The 16632-nt window shown below is 37.3% G+C and overlaps 1 protein-coding gene across 1 annotated transcript in view; it reads right to left on the bottom strand.

Moving 5' to 3' along the window:
• Positions 1-16632, bottom strand: part of CNTN4 (contactin 4) — a 1034898-nt gene that overhangs the window by 366799 nt on the left and 651467 nt on the right. The window lies entirely within an intron of this gene.

Raw genomic sequence — 16632 nt, 5'->3', positions numbered from 1 at the left:
AATATGCCAATGTCTATAAGCTATAGGGGTCAAAACCACAGTGCCAGTGCCTGGGTTCAAAATCTCAGCTCTACCACTATGCAACATTGAGTGAGTTACTGAGACTTTGTGCCTCAACTTCCTTGTGAAATGGAGCCTAGTTTATAGGATATGAGTGTTAAATCCCTTAATATATTTAAAGTGTTGAGATTAGTTCCTGGCACCTAATAATTCTTACGCAAGTATGCAAACACAAAATGTCTTTAAATTCTTTAAAGTCTATAACGCTGGGGGAGGGGAAGTGTTTGGGATAGGAAGGATAATGCACCCTTGTTTCTGTTTAGTGTTTATCTAACAGGTAGGAGGACACATGGGACTTTCTGTGGTCCAGATGGAATAAGATCTTTCTGAACATAAATCACCATGGACACAAATTTTTTTGCCTTCAGGAGGGTAACAAAGTGAGCAAGCACATCTTTCCACCCTTGCCCTCTCTCTCCCAAAACTGATGGCTCAGTTGGGTACATAAAAATTTGGGTGTAAGTCCCAGACAACCTACCTTTAATCTTCCCCAGGTCTCTGAACGAGTTATGCCCAATGTTCAGGCTCAGAATAGTTTAGACTATCAAAGAAATCTACTTTCAGACAGGGCTGGAAAGAGGGTAGGTAATGTCTGCCTGCACTTAATAGGGAAAAAAAACAGTATAAATCCCTTTGACTGGTTTCTGGCTTTTGATGTCATGGCATCTCTATCTCATTGACATCAAAAAGAAGCAAAGTGTAACGTAGCAAAAAGTAGGAAATATCTGTATTCTTGTCAGGCAACAAAAAATTCCCTATAATGAAATGGCCTTTCCTTCTGCTCTCAAAGCATTCTGTACACCATGATACTTATCTAGTCACACTTACAATACTTTACTTACTTGTCCATTGCTTGTATGCTCTTAGAAGATAGAGACTTGAGTTAATGTAGTCATTGTTCCCCAGCTTTTATCATTCTTTCTGCCACACTGTGGATATCTGATCCATCCTTAATGAATGAGTTAATGAACAAACAAAACAACTTGCCAATGAATGTAGTATAAGCTGGTATACAGTAGAACTAGGGTTGAACACTACATATCCTGATTACCTGTCAACTATTATTTATAATAGAACCTGGTGCTTCTGGAAGGTCTTTGAGAGAACTAGCTGGGGTTTAGCCCACCAAGAAAGTCAATTTTTGAATTTTCTATGTAAATTAACTTTTCATTCTATTTAAAAGGTGAAGTTTTGGCGTGGTGTGATGGCTCACGCCTGTAATCCTAGCACTTTGGGAGGCCCAGGCAAGCGGATCGCCTGAGGTCAGGGGTTCGAGACCAGCCTGGCCAACATGGTGAAACCCATCTCTACTAAAAATACAAAAATTAGCTGGGTGTGGTGGCTCATGCCTGTATCCCAGCACTGTGGGAGGCCGAGGCAGATAGATCACCTGAGGTCAGAAATTCGAGATCAGCGTGACCAACATGGTGAAACCCTGTCTCTACTAAAAACTCAGCTGGGCATGGTGGTGCGTGCCTATAGTCCCAGCTACTTGGAAGGCTGAGGCAGAAGAATCACTCAAACCCAGGAGGCCAGGTTGCAGTGAGCTGAGATCGTGCCACTGCATTCCAGCCTGGGTGAGAGAGAGACTCTGTCCCAAAAAAAAAAAAAAAAAAGTGAAGTCTTATCCTTATGAACCTTGTTTCTAATGTTAGTCACTCTATGGAGAAATTGTTCCTCAATCATTCATTCACTGACTCATTCAACAAATGTTTTCTGAGTATGTACCATGTTTCACATGTAGAGGATACAGTAGTGAAAAAAGACTGACAAGGTCCCTCCCTTCCTTCATTGAACATATCTTCACTGACAAGCTGATGGTTAGTAACTGAATTTTTAAAAATGACCTGATCTGGACAGATCTAACACATCATCTGGTCCAGTAGTTCTTAATCATTTTTTAACTTAGAGAATACATTGATAAGTAGATGGAGGAGTTAATATGTATATACAATTTCAGGGATTTCAGAGACCTCCCTGAAGATAATCTATGGATTTCAGGTTAAAAATCCCTGATCCAATTTGGGTCTATCATTTTGCAAATGAATGTACTTATGTCTACATTTACTTTAAAAACAAAAAGTAAAATGTTTGGCTTATAGTAAAACTTTCACAACAAAATATTAACTATTTAACTAGATAAGTCTCTTCAGGGTATTTCAGGGGTTTGACAAATTATAGAAATAAATGTGAAAATTTTAAGGTGAAAAAGAAAGAAAGTTAATAGAGTGAATTTTTGTTGTTCTCAATTAATAGCAAAAATAACAAAAAATACACTTCAAGCAATACAACTATCCTTCCCAACTCCTAGGAAATAAATAGAAAACTACTGGCTGTGTTAGAAGCCATAAAAATGTTAAGTGAAATACAACCAACTTTGTCTGGGTAATGACTATCTCAAATGAGAACCAACCATTGTTTACCAAACCTTTGGGATATTGACACAAAAAGCATCCTGAAGTAGGATCTGAGTAGTTCTAAAAGGGAATTCAGGAGTTGGCCCTTGTCCGTTAATATGCTTCTACTCTGGGCAAAATATCCAGCACATAATAGAGGTATTTATAAATATTCCATAGATAATTATCAAAATATGTGAAATATACTTTCCCAACATAGGGAAATCAATATGCTATCAACATAGCAAAAGTTAAAGGGTTAAAAAAAAAAAACAAGAAAATATATGCATATGGTGATAATATATATGAGGCTATTTTGGTCAATGAGAAAAGCCTAGTGATTTGAAGGATCGTTGATTAAAAATAATAACTATAGCCAAATTTTTTGAAGTGCTTAAAATGCACAGAATGGGAGAAAATGTAAATCATGTATCTAATAATAATCTAGTATTCAACATATGAAAAGAATCTTACAACTCAATAATGATAAAACAACTCAATTTAAAAAATAGGTAAAGGACTTGAATAAACACTTCTCCAAACAGAGATGTATAAATGGTCAATAAGCACATGAAAAGATGCTCTACATTATTAGACATTAGAGGCATGCAAATCAAATGAGATACCACTTCATACCCAGTAGGCTGGCTATTAAAGAAACACATACCAAATATCAAAACAAGAAAACCTAGAAAATAAGTGTTGGCAAGAATTATTGAAGTGATTACATGAAGTCAGAAGGCTCAAATGTTGCTGGTGGTAATGTAAAATAGTGTAGATACTATGGCAAACAGTTTGCAGTTGCTCAAAAAGTTGACCCAGAAATTCCACCCCTAGGTATATACTTGTGTTAGGGGTCCCCAAAACCATCCTCAGGTTTGATGTTTTACTAGGAGGATTCACAGGACTCAGCATATATTCATAGTCACAGTTAAGACTTACTAGATCATAATGTGAAAGGATAGAGAGGAAAATCAGCAAAGGGAAGAAACACATGGAGTGAAGACTGGAGGAAATCAGAGGCAAGATTCCCAAGTCTTATCCCAGGAGATGCACATAAAACAGCAATGCGGCCGGGCGCGGTGGCTCAAGCCCGTAATCCCAGCAGTTTGGGAGGCCGAGACGGGCGGATCACGAGGTCAGGAGATGGAGACCATCCTGGCGAACACGGTGAAACCCCGTCTCTACTAAAAAGTACAAAAAACTAGCTGGGCGAGGTGGCGGGCTAGTCCCAGCTACTCGGGAGGCTGAGTCAGGAGAATGGCGTGAACCCGGCAGGCGGAGCTAGCAGTGAGCTGAGATCCGGCCACTGCACTCCAGCCTGGGCTACAAAGCGAGACTTCGTCTCAAAAACAAACAAACAAACAAAAAACAAAAAACAAAACAAAACAAAAAAACACACAAAAAAACCCAGCAATGAATTATGAAAACACATGTGAAAATGTTGCCAGCCAAGGGCACTTATTAAAGACAAGCACCCACAGTTTTCATGGGGGGCTGGTCATATTGGCAGCCTCTGCTTGACATATACCAAAAATTCCAGATTCCCAGAAGGAAATAAGGTGTTCATCAAAAACCACATTATTTGCACAGTTTAGGAACAGTGAGCCACTCTTACCAGTTAGGGTAATGGGAGCCCTACTGAAATCCAGGTTTTCACATGCCAGTAAAGGGCCAACATTTTAAAGCAGGCTTTTCAAAGCGCAGCAGTCAGGCCTGTTAAGTTCACTCTTTTTTGCACAATACCCAAAAGAATTGAAAACATGGGTCTGCATAAGCACTTTTACACAATTGTTCATAGCAGTATTATTAATAATAGCCAAAAGGCAGAAATAGCCCAAATGTCCATTGACTGATGAATGGATAAACAAATGTCATAGATCAATACAGTGGAATATTATTCATCCATGAAAAGGATACATGTGACCATAGGGATGAATCTTGAAAATATTATGAGAAGTGAAAGAAGCAGATATTGCATAATCTGAAAGGTCACATATTGCATAATTCCATTCATATGAAATGTTCAGAATAGGCAAATACATAGACACACAAAGCAGACTAGCAGTTGCCAGTGTATGAGGGGAAGAAGGTGTTGGAAAGGGCTACTAAGTGGTAAGCGGTTTCTTTTTGTGGGTAATGGAAATATTCTGGAAGTGGATAGTGGTGATAGTTTCATGAAATTGTGTATATACTAAAAAGAACCGAAATGGTAAAATTTAATAGAAGAGACATGGAGTGTGTCTCTTCTTGAATAAAAATAATAATTATAGCCAATTTTTATGAAGTGCTTAAAATGCCAAAGACCACAGAGAATGGGAGAAAATGTTTGTAAATCATTTTCTTGATACATGATACATACATAATCATTTATCTATGAATTACCCAGTTTACAGTATTTTGTTATGACAGCTGTAGCTGACTAAGACAGGGACTATGCAGTGTGCTTTACATAGAGTATCTCACTTAATCCTTAAAACAATCTTGTAAGATAAATCCCATAATAATAATAATATTATATATATTATATAATAATGATATATGATAATGCTGCACTTTATATCAATTACAATATATTAAGAAATGTTAATAGAAGTTATATCTTTGAGTTAAATTTAAACAAGTATATGTTTGGTGAATTTAATTTGTATATTAAAAAATGTTCAGCTGGGACAACACGGCAAGACCCTATCTTTATAAAAAGTAAAACAAAGTAGCCAGGCATGGTAGTGCACACCTGTGGTCCCAGCTACTCAGGACGCTGAGGCAGGAGGATCGTTTGAGCCCAGGAGGTTGAGGCTGCAGTGAGTTATGATCGTGCCACTGCATTATACGCCTGGGTGACAGAGTGAGACCCTTTCTCGAAGAATAAATAAACAAATAAAATTAAAACATGTAATGGGATAGCTGTGAACTGCTGTTTACCTAAAATTCAGATGTTGCTATCCTGACCCCAAGTATGCCTATATTTAAAGTAAGGAAGTAATTAAGGTTAAATGAGGCCATGGGGTGGAGCCTTTATCTGACATGATATTGTCTTCATAAAAGGAGATACCAAAGAGCTCACACTCTCTCAGCCATGTGAGGACACAGCCAGAAGGCATCTGTCTGCAAGTCAGCATGAGAGCCCTCACCAGAAAGGGAGTCAGGTGGCACCTTGATCTTGTATTCCTCAGCTTCCAAAACTCTAAGTAAACCAATTTCTCTAGTTCGAACTACCCAGTTTATGGTATTTTGTTATGATTGCTCTAACTGACTAAGACAGGGACTGTGAAATGTGCTTTGCATAGAGTAGCTCACTTAATCCTTAAAATAATTTTGTAAGATAAATCCCCCTGATATTCCCTTTTTTTACATAAAGGGTTAAGAAAACTAAATTGCTAAAGTAACAGGTAGGACTTAAACAGAGGTTGCTGATTTAAAAATCCATGCTCTTAATCATAACTCCATACTGACTCACATTATAATGATGCTATGAACAAATTTCCAAATTATAAGGCTGTATAATGTAAAATAGGCTCCTGGTTTTTACTTTCCTTTACATGTACAATTTACCCCTTTATGTATGTACTTTCACAATTCATTTTCCTTTCATTATGTTGTTTTTCAGTAGCTGCTTCCTTTAGAAGGTTTTTAGAAACACACAGTTTTCTACTGGGTACATAAAGCCAGTGCTTGATTCCTTTCCTGGTAGAGATCATCCTAAAGCAATAAGTAGAATGTAAAAGGGAAGTGAAAGCTCTATCATAGATAAAAACAAGAGATATCTAAAACCTTGAAACACGATATATGTAGAAAGCTGTCAAATGCTGTTGAAGTCTAATTGGGGTTGATAAAGATCTTAAAAGCACTTGAATATCTCAGATAAAGTAATATAGTACAGCCCTCTAAAGCAAGTTGCCCAACCAATGTTATGAATACTCTAGAACTGGGTCTGGTGTGGTGGCTCATGCCTGTAACCCCAGAACTTTGGGAGGTCAAGGAAGGAGGATCGTTTCAGCCCAAGAGTTCAAGTCTAGAGTGAGCTATAATAGTGCCAGTGCACTCCAGCCTGGGTGATAGAGCGAGACCCTGTCTCCAAAAAAATAACATAAAAGTACATAAATAAAGGACTTAACATTTTCCCTACATCACTCCCAACCCCAACGGGAATGAACACAGGCTGAATAAGCTCCCACTGGCTGTCTCTTGTTCCGTTCTGGTCGGTTTTCTCATTGAGCACTGCTTGCCTATAATTGCCTTGTCTTTGGGGTTGAGTACTTGTTTAGTTTGGTTTTGTCTTTGGACCATGGCCTACTGCACAGGTGCTATCTTCTTCTTTCACTCTTAGGTTCTTTTTTGGCATAGCATCCAACTCCCAGGCAACCCAACCAGTGAAGCATCTCCAACCCCAACACTTCCCCACTTGGCTCTTGCTTATATAAAGTCACATCATTTCCTAGGGCTATACACAGATTTATCTACAGAACAGTGTGAAGAACACCGTTTTGGAATCATAAATGTCTCAATTTAAATCCCAGCTCCTCTGTGTCTAGCTATGAGATGTTTGAACCATTACTTACACTCTGAGTCTCACTTGCTTTATAAATAGTACTAAATAATATTAATAATACTGATTTTTAAAAAAAAAATTGTTGTGAAATTTAGAAAACAATCAGATAAAAGTCCCAACACTCTGCCTGGCCAATAGAGGGAGCCCATTTCAATAATGAGTGATCACTACTGTAATTACTAGATTGCTAGTGCTATTATGATTATTACTACTTCTGTAGAAGGATAAAATCCACAATGCTAGTGAAAATAGCTAACATTTAATGGTCATGTCTCCATGACAGGTTTCTCACTTAGTGCTTTACATGCATTGTCTCATTTCAACCATGATGAAGGTATTATCATCATCTGGATTTTACAGATCACAAATCTGAGACTGTGAACAGTTCAGTTCCTTTCCCAAGGCAGTATGCCTAAATAAGAGAGTTGAGAAAAAAAATCCAGGTCTGTGAGAATCTAAAGCCTATTCTTTGTACACTTATTTCAGATTTATTTCTTTCTATAATTATTTCATTATCTCTCAACATTCTCATTTTACAAGTGAGACTATTGATTACGTTCAGGACACGCTACTCCAAAATATGGCATCTTGTCACTTCAGCAAACAGCAGAAGCAGGAAGGTCTCTCTAATCTCCTCCTGTGGTTCTCCCCTGAAGCAGGACATAAAAAGATTATCTGACCTTCATCTAAAGTAGGTCATAAGACCTGCATTCCAGAGGGGTCCTCCCTATATCCAGAGGAAAGGAATGAAGGTACAGACTCTTAAGAAGAAGCTGAAGAAACAGGCCGTGCTACGTTCCCCCCTGTTTATTTCCTGTAAATCATGCCCCTTTTTGTTCAATCATATCTCTATACGACTTTCCACTCTTCATCAAATGTAAACATAAAAATAGTTTTCCTTGTGTTTAGAAAAAAACTGAAGCAATATTCCCTCTGCTTTCATACCGCAGCAATCATCAACACAGAAGACTTCCATGACCAAATGTGTTTGCGTGGGAGGGGGTTTCTTCCCACCACCAAGTGAGCAATGAATTCTGCAGCAGATATCACTTGGGGGTCCTTCTATACCATTTTGAATCTACCTGGTCAGATCTCACAGGCTGAAGACTCAGTCCCCAAAACTGCTCCCCCACTTCAGATATTAGTCACAAATTTGGGAACTTCTGCCTGACTGGCTTCAAGTTGGGGTTCCCATGACGCACTTTGTGTTCAATTAATTTGCTAGAGTGGCTTAAAGAACATAGGGGAACACAGTGTTTGCTGGTTTATCATAAAGGATATCACCAAGGATACAGATGAAGGCATGCATAGGGCAAGGTATTGGGGAAGGGGTGTGGAGCTTCCATGCCCTGCTTGGGTGAGCCACCCTCCAGGACCCTCCACGTGTTCCGTGTTCAGCTTTCTGGAAGCTCTTTGTACCCTGTCCTGTTGGGTTTTTATGAAGGCTTCTTTACGTAGGCATGACTGATTAAGACAGTGACCACTGGTGATCAGCTTAACCTTCAGTCCCTCTTCTTTCTCCAAAGGTTCGGGTTGAAAGTACCAATCCTCTAAGCATGACTTTGTGTTTCCAGTGACCAGCCCCATCTTGAAGTGGTCAGTCAACATTAGCAAACCGAAAAACAGCACTTTGGAGATTCCAGAGATTTTAGAAATTATATGCCAGGACATGGCATGAAGACCAAATATATATTTTACAATATTACATCCTGTTTATTTGGGTCTTCATTTCTGGAGGCTTCAGTATTACATAAAACTTACATTAAATAAATCTGTATGCTTTTCTGTTGTTAATCTGGTTTTCTTAATCATGACCCCTGCAATGAGTGAGAAAAAGATGTCACCTTTTCTCCTCTATACTACCTAATAGAACTTTATCTCCCTATGGCAACTAACACATTGCTGGAATTTCAATAGATGTTCAAGTAATAATTTATTTTTGTGGGTATATATTTTCAAATTGAAAATAATATCACCATATAACAATGCAGAAGACTTTTTTTTTTAATCACTTCTAATTTTACCTCTTTAACAGATACTTTTGGTGTATTCCCTTCGAAATTTTTGAAATTCAACTATAAAAATAGTTACAACAATGTGCACTGGTAACAACTTTCCATATTTCTACAGAGCCTCCATAAACTGCATTTTTAATGAGTGTATATTCAATAAATGCTGAATGGTGATTCATCTATCATTAGCAGTCAGAGCAGATGAACCCAGCAGCCCTCTGATAAACTATGCTATAAATAACATTTTAAAAAAAGTCTTGATATAATGAAGGAAGAGTTTTTAAAAAGTGGTTGCATATTCATATGCTAAAAAATATTTGTGCCATATACAACTAGTAGATAAGCTCAGTCCCTAACTAATGATAGGACTTGTACAAGTTACCCTTGGTGGTCTTTGAGCCTTTATTATAGAATGAACTGGAATTTATATTCTCCCTGAGGCTTCTACAAGTTTTATAATTTTACTATGAGTATTGCCTGGTCCCAGTTCTGATGCTCAGCAGTTGGGCGACTAAACAAGTTCCCTTGCTTATAGAGGTGATACTAAATGAGTAGTTCTCCTTCTGCCATGTTAATCCTCTCTGTGTTTAGCATTTCTGGTTTGAAGAGTGGTGCTGATGGAAACCCCCTTTTTTCATGTTCAGAGACCTTGCCATTATCCTACACATCCATCCTCCAATTCTTAATGTTCTTCTTCCCTCCTTCTTCCTTCAGAAAAGTAGGGGATTTGGAATATATCACATCTAAAGTCTTACATAAAATCTGACCCCAAAAATACCGATTTGTGGCTGGTGTCTGTTTTCATATATTTTAAATTAGTTTCTAACATTTAAAAGAAAATAGATTCATAGTTACTCTTAAAAAATCAGGAGCTTTTGTAACACTCCAGCATTCACAGGAGGCAGAAACTGGCTGAAACTCACTATGTACTGACTGTGTCGGATTACCCATGCACTGACCAAAGTCCTGACCAGAGTCTCCATCACCGTCTATTATCTACTACTAAGCTAGCTTCACTTATTTCTTTTCCATATCCGGCCCCCATAGGCATCTGGGTTTGTGACCCTCTTGCTCTGTGTGACACTATGTTGCCTGAGGAAATCATCAAAAACTGACAATGATTCTGAAGAACGGTGCTTCAAACAGTTCATTCAAAAAATACTGGATCTCTGCTTTGGACTGATTGACCCTGACTGGAATCCAATTCCCAATTCCACTGGTTTCATACCCCTGCCATTTTATTGATTTAATGCACATTGTCCCTGCTAGATAAAGCTGACTTCTCTGCTTTGAACCTTGGGGTCAAGTACATTTTCATGCTGTACGTTAAAAAAGGAAGACACTGGCATTCTTCGAGAGGGAACAACTCCCTGTGGAGTGTCTGGAAAGCCTTTGCCACGAGCAAAGGTTAAAATAGAGCTGTTTTGTGTGTTTACTTTGCATGAACTATCACTCAGAAAGCATTTTCCTTTGTTACAAACTTTATGAAATTATTCATCAGAGGTAGAAATGGCCTCAATTAGATAAAAGAAATGAAGCATTTAATTAATTTGTGACAAGTCCACGGGTGGCCAGAAAAATAAAATCATATCTAAAATTAGTTGAAGACAGACCACAAGATTGGACACTTTCTCCATATTAAAAAAAAATGCAATTGACACCTTTTAACAGTTGTCTTTTATTTGTCTAGTAACAAAAAAAAAAAATCAGTTTCGTTAGTCAAAGCAGGAAAACAAAAGACCAGGTTATAACTACACAGAGCTTTCAGGAAAAGGAAATTGCACTAGTTATGGAAACAAGAAATTCTGGGTGCACCTGTCACTATTAAAATACAACAAAAGCCAGAATAAAGTTGCCAAAACAATGCACAGTTAAAATTATTCCTGACTGGCTTTTCCTTTCCTCTCCAATTGTTTCTTACATTTGGCCAAGATAGACAACCTGTAAAGTGCTTTACACATATCCTATACAGGATGGTTGCCATTAAATTATCTGGAGTTTTCTGAGGCCTACAAAACTAACAAAATCACTTTCACAGACTGCACAACTGAAAACCAAAATTGCTCACATGTAAACTATGCGATTGTGATGCCCTGAAACGCTCATAAGACATTTTCACTAGACAGCATGTTCTGTATTTACTAACTGTGGTTCGAACTAATATATACCTAGTGCTAATAATTTATTTTTTAATCAGTGCCTTTTCAAGAGGAAAAGTAATGATATCTATAGAGTGACAATTTAAAATGTTAACAAAGGAGGGTTTCAGCAATAAGCAGTAAGTGAGGAAGCATGTATTGCGGAGTTTATTCTTATTCTCTTTTTGTATTTATATGTTTGAAACAGGGTCTTGCTCTGTCACCTAGGCTGGAGTGCAGTGGCACAATCTCAGCTCACTGCTGAACTCCCAGGTTCAAGTGATTCTCCTGGCTCAGCCTCCCAAGTAGCTGGGACTACAGGTGTGTACCACCATGCTCGGCTAATTTTTGTATTTTTAGTAGAGACAGGGTTTCACCACGTTGGCCAGGCTGGTCTTGAACTCTTGACCTCAAGTGATCCACCCGCCTCAGCCTCCCAAAGTGCTGGTCTTACAGGTGTGAGCCACTGCACCCAGCCACACTGAATTTAAATGATTAATTATTAAAACATTTTTCAATATGTGAAATTGTTCATCTTATAGAATTGGAAAGGAGACTGGTCTGGAAGTCTGGCATAAATCTTTAGCCTTAGGTGAACGATATAAACCTCTGTAATTGCGGGGATTAGGTTTCAGTAGTTCCCATCCCCCATTGCACATGACGATAATCTGAGGGAACTTTGAAAATCCCTGGTGCATAGCTTGTACCCTTACCAATCAAATCCTAATCATAAACCAAGCATGAGACCCATGCATCAGTATTTTTTAAAGCCCCCCACATGATTCTAATGTGCAGCCAAAGTTGAGAATCACACTGTACTAATTATAACTTCAGGTGTCTTTCAAGATTTAAAAACAAAACAAAACTATAAATACATTCTTTATTCTAAAAGAAATAGTTATTTTTACCAATAAAATTTGGTTTTTGTCTGTTGTAAATGCAATATGCATTTTTGTTGGATTTTCATCAAATGTTAAGGCTTCATTTGTGATAATCTGGTTTAAAAACTCAGCCACTGTGGTGTAAATGAAATTCAGTGGCAGTGGAGGGGGGATGGTCCTATGAGATATCTGAGAAGAGATATATCATGTATTCTGAAGATCCAAGTAGTAACAGCCATTAAAATATGTACACACATTTCTGCAATGCAATATCGAGACAGGAGATCATCCGTACCTGATTGGGTTTACACTGAAAAGTTCTCTTATTACAATATTTTACAAAGGAATGGACAGTTTCCTTTTTAAAAAAGATTTATCTTCAACATAAAAATTGCATTTGTGTACTTATTATAGAATAATAATGTTTTCATACTAGGAAAATATCCTATCATTTTCTTCTGGGCAGTGTGTGTGTGTGTGTGTGTGTGCATGCGCGTGTGAGTGCCTGGGTGCATGCACATGCTCTCGGGGTAGCAGGGAATGGATTGCCTTTCTAGGAAGTACTTGAAAGTCTCCAGATTTAAGGTTTTGAATATTCATGATGTGGGACATCAGGCCACAGTTTTAGAGCCTCAGGCCCATATCAATGGGCTCCTTTATTAAAACTTCACAGTTTTGTCACTGAAGTGATTGCTCATCTCCCAGAGCTTCTGCACAGCAGCTGGAGATAACCTAATTCTCTAAAATCTAGAGAATGTATCCCCTCCAAGAATGGACACAGTCTCTTACGGGAATCCTTTATTCCTATCTTTCCTGATAGTTATAATCATTTCTTGTGGTCCATATGGGTTACCTTTTACGTTTTGGATGTAAATGATTACCTTTTGTTGGAAACCCCCATTTCCTTTTAAAAATGTCATTGTATCATCAGCAAATGAAGATATCTTGTCATCATTAGTTTTTCAAGGTAAATAGTAATGCTCAGAATTATATATTTTAACTTCATGTCACTAGCTTTTATTTTGAAGTAAATAATTAAGAGATTAACCCATTGCAACTTTGAAATATAATACAGGCCAATCTTAAAGATAATGTTTTTAATCAGCTTCCTACCCTGAAGGCAATTGGTTAAATTCATATTTTGTTTTCTCAGCACCCAAAAGAACCAATAATAGAATGAATTGGTATTATATAAAACAAGTAATCACTTTTTAAATTCTACTGTATATCAAAATGACTGCATGGGAAGTAATATTAAAATATTATAATGTATTGGATTATTTTCAGACTCATTTCATTAGCTTAAATTATAGCTAAATATTTGCTACCTTACTTGCATGAAATCTAGTCAGAGTTGTGAAAATTCAAACATATTTTAATTTATTTAAACGTATCAAACAGAGCCAAATGTGGTGGTATGCACTGCAATTCCAGCACTTAGGGAGGCTGAAGGGGAAGGATCACTTGAGCCCAGGAGTTCGAGGTTGCAGTGAGCTATGATCAAGCCACTGCACTCCAGCCTAGGTGACAGAACATGACCCTGTCTCAAAACAAAAAAACAAATAAAAGAAAAAAAAGTATCGAACAATATTTAATTAAGTTAAAATAACAAAAACTGCTAAATTCTCTTCCCTGCCACTGCCAAAGGAGAAATTCTAGTGTGTTAGCAATATTAGGGGACTTTCAATTTGAAAACCAGATGTACACCTGGCTCTGCTATTAAACAGCTGAGACTGTTATGCAGCTATCTGTACTACCCCTTTGGAATTAAGAGAGTTGAATTAAATAGGCCTAAAAGATTTTTGAATTTAAATTCTTATAATTTCAAGTAAAAACAAAACACAAGTGTATTTAAAAAGTTGTAGGTGAATTTGTTTTTTGTTTTTTTTTTTTTTTTTGAGACAGGGTCTTGCTCTGTTGTTCAGTCTGGAGTGCAGTGGCATGATCTCAGCTCACTGCAGCCTCAACCTCCTGGGTTCCAGTGACCCTCCCATCTCAGGCTCCTGAGTATCTGGGACTAGAGGCATGCATCACCATGCCCATCTAATTTTTGTGTATTTTGTTTCATAGAGATGGAGTTTCACCATGTCACCCAGAGTGTTCTTGAACTCCTGGGCTCAAGCGATTCACCTGCCTTGGCCTACCAAAGTGCTGGGACTACAGGCATGAGCCACTGTGCATGGCCTGATGTTTTATTTGATAATTAAACACACACACATACACACACACACACACACACACACAATCTAGTGCTTCCCCATGACAGTTACACTTCTGGGCACTTTGAAAATGTTGACTCAAATTTCATTACAATTTAATGAATGTTTATTTTACAGGTGAGAAAACTGAGACACAGAGACCTTAAGAGACTAGTCCAAGGTCATACCAGGAAAGATGAAATTTAAATTTGGTAAGCTGGCTCTGGAATCTACATGTTCTTTTAGTTCCTACCCTAGCAATTTGTTTAAAAAGTTTTTAAACATGCAGCAAATTTAAAAGAGAATTGTACTTTAGCACCTATCTACCTACTCATATAGATTACAGCAGTATTTTGCTATGGCAGGCGACATTAAATAACCATAGGTAGATCACCCGAGAAACAAACTGTTGCATTTTTTATTTGCGTTGAGATATCCACCCCACTCTACCTCCCAATATTACATAAAGTGGGCAAACTATGTGGTCTGATGTGATGATGCAAGATATCTGTTCATCAGCTGTGAAAAGCAAATTGCACATGAGACTTCAGAGTCAAATAATAATACTAAAAATCAACACAACCACCTCTATATGCTGATTCATATTTTAGAGCACCTTCCTTACAGTTAACAAGACATCCACATGCATCATTTTTCCTTATGTAATCATGCTACTATTTTCTCAGAAATGACAATGGAGTATTGTCTGAGTGGATGGAAACCAGGCAGATTTCACTGGTCATAGTGTTGGGCATAAACCATAGAATGTATTAACACAAAATACATTCTATTGTGATGTCCGGGCATTATGCATTATGACACTGGGTTTTCCCCCTATTCTATAAAGCATATTTTAAAAATGATTTTCTATAGTCGTTTGGCTATTCTACTGGATTAATAGATGTCTAATCTCTATCAAAGAAGATGAGAACTTTACACTTAGTGTTTTATAAAGCCTATATATATTTGTGTATGTGTGTGTGTATATATACATATGTATGTCTCTCTCTATATATTTAAATTGTAACACTTTCTTTAGAACTCAGATTAAATATATGTCTAATAAAATGTTCCAGTTATCTTTGATCCTGTCATCACTCACACAGTCTTTAGCCTGCAACTTGAGATGGTTAAGGAAAATGTATATTAATGTTCTGTAAGAAACATAGTTTTCTTAAGACTTAAGCTTCAACTGTCATTATCTATGGCTAACTTTAATAAAATATATTACATATTAAAGTATTACACTTAACGTCTCTCATTTCATTTTCTGTAAATGTTCCTGTCTTATAAAAATGTGAACCTATTAATGTATTTTAAAAGTCAATCTTATGGTCCATATCTAAATCCATATTTTACGGGAGTGGGAATAGTAATCTGTTTTTGAGCAAATCCTGCAGGTGATCCTGATGCTTGTTCAAGAGAACCACTCTTCCAGCCTGTACCGTATGAAGTTCTTCCAGCAAAGGATGCCAGTTTTCACAGTGCATTAGATAACCCATTTTATCCTTTGTTTTGTCCTCTTTCTCTTATTTTCTCTTCTTTCTTAGGCCATTGGAAATCATTTGTGTTGTATTTTTTAAATTGATTTTACTTTTAGAGTCATATCATATTTTCAATTTCTATTATCTATTTTATTGTTACTTACTTTAAAGGGGTCTTGAAATGGTATTATGTATAAGAGGGCATATGTTCCACATCAACTTTTTTTTTTTTTTTTTTTGAAATGAAGTCTTGCTCTGTCACCCAGGGTGGAGAGCAGTGGCACAATCTCGGCTCCCTGCAACCTCCGCCTCCCAGGTCTCAGCAATTCTCCTGCCTCAGCCTTCCGAGTATTTGGGACTACAGGTGTGCACCACCACACCTGGCTAATTTTTGTATTTTCAGTAGAGACGGGGTTTCATCATGCTGCCCAGGCTGATCTGGAACTCCTGACCTCAAGTGATCTGCCGCCTTGGCCTCCCAAAGTTCTGGGATTACAGGCGTGATCCACCGTGCCTGGCCCAGATCAACTTAATCTTGGATAGAAGCCTAATTCTTTTTTCTCATCTCTTCTCCTCTTCCCTAATAATTATATGGAAGTTTTCTAGACTCAAGTGTCCTTTATCCTGCTTTCTTTATATTTACACTAAAACACATTTTGTAGTGTAATACTTAGTTCTTTTATTTTCAATTTTTTTTTGGTCAATAAACACATATAGGACTATGTTTTTTTTTCCTCTAAGAATGGCTTTTGCATTTTCTGCCAATTTTAATGTATTATGCAGTTATCACTGGTTTACAAGTAACTATGATTACAATTTTGTTTTCTTCTTTCATTCAATGTTTATTTAAGTTAATAACTTCTTTATGGTTTTTTTTTTTATCTATAATTTCTAGTTTGGGGCTCCTATGC

This window comes from Mandrillus leucophaeus, unplaced genomic scaffold (genome assembly GCF_000951045.1).
Source record: "Mandrillus leucophaeus isolate KB7577 unplaced genomic scaffold, Mleu.le_1.0 Scaffold525, whole genome shotgun sequence".
Taxonomy (NCBI): domain Eukaryota; kingdom Metazoa; phylum Chordata; class Mammalia; order Primates; family Cercopithecidae; genus Mandrillus; species Mandrillus leucophaeus.
This window is presented reverse-complemented; position numbering and strand designations above follow the sequence as displayed.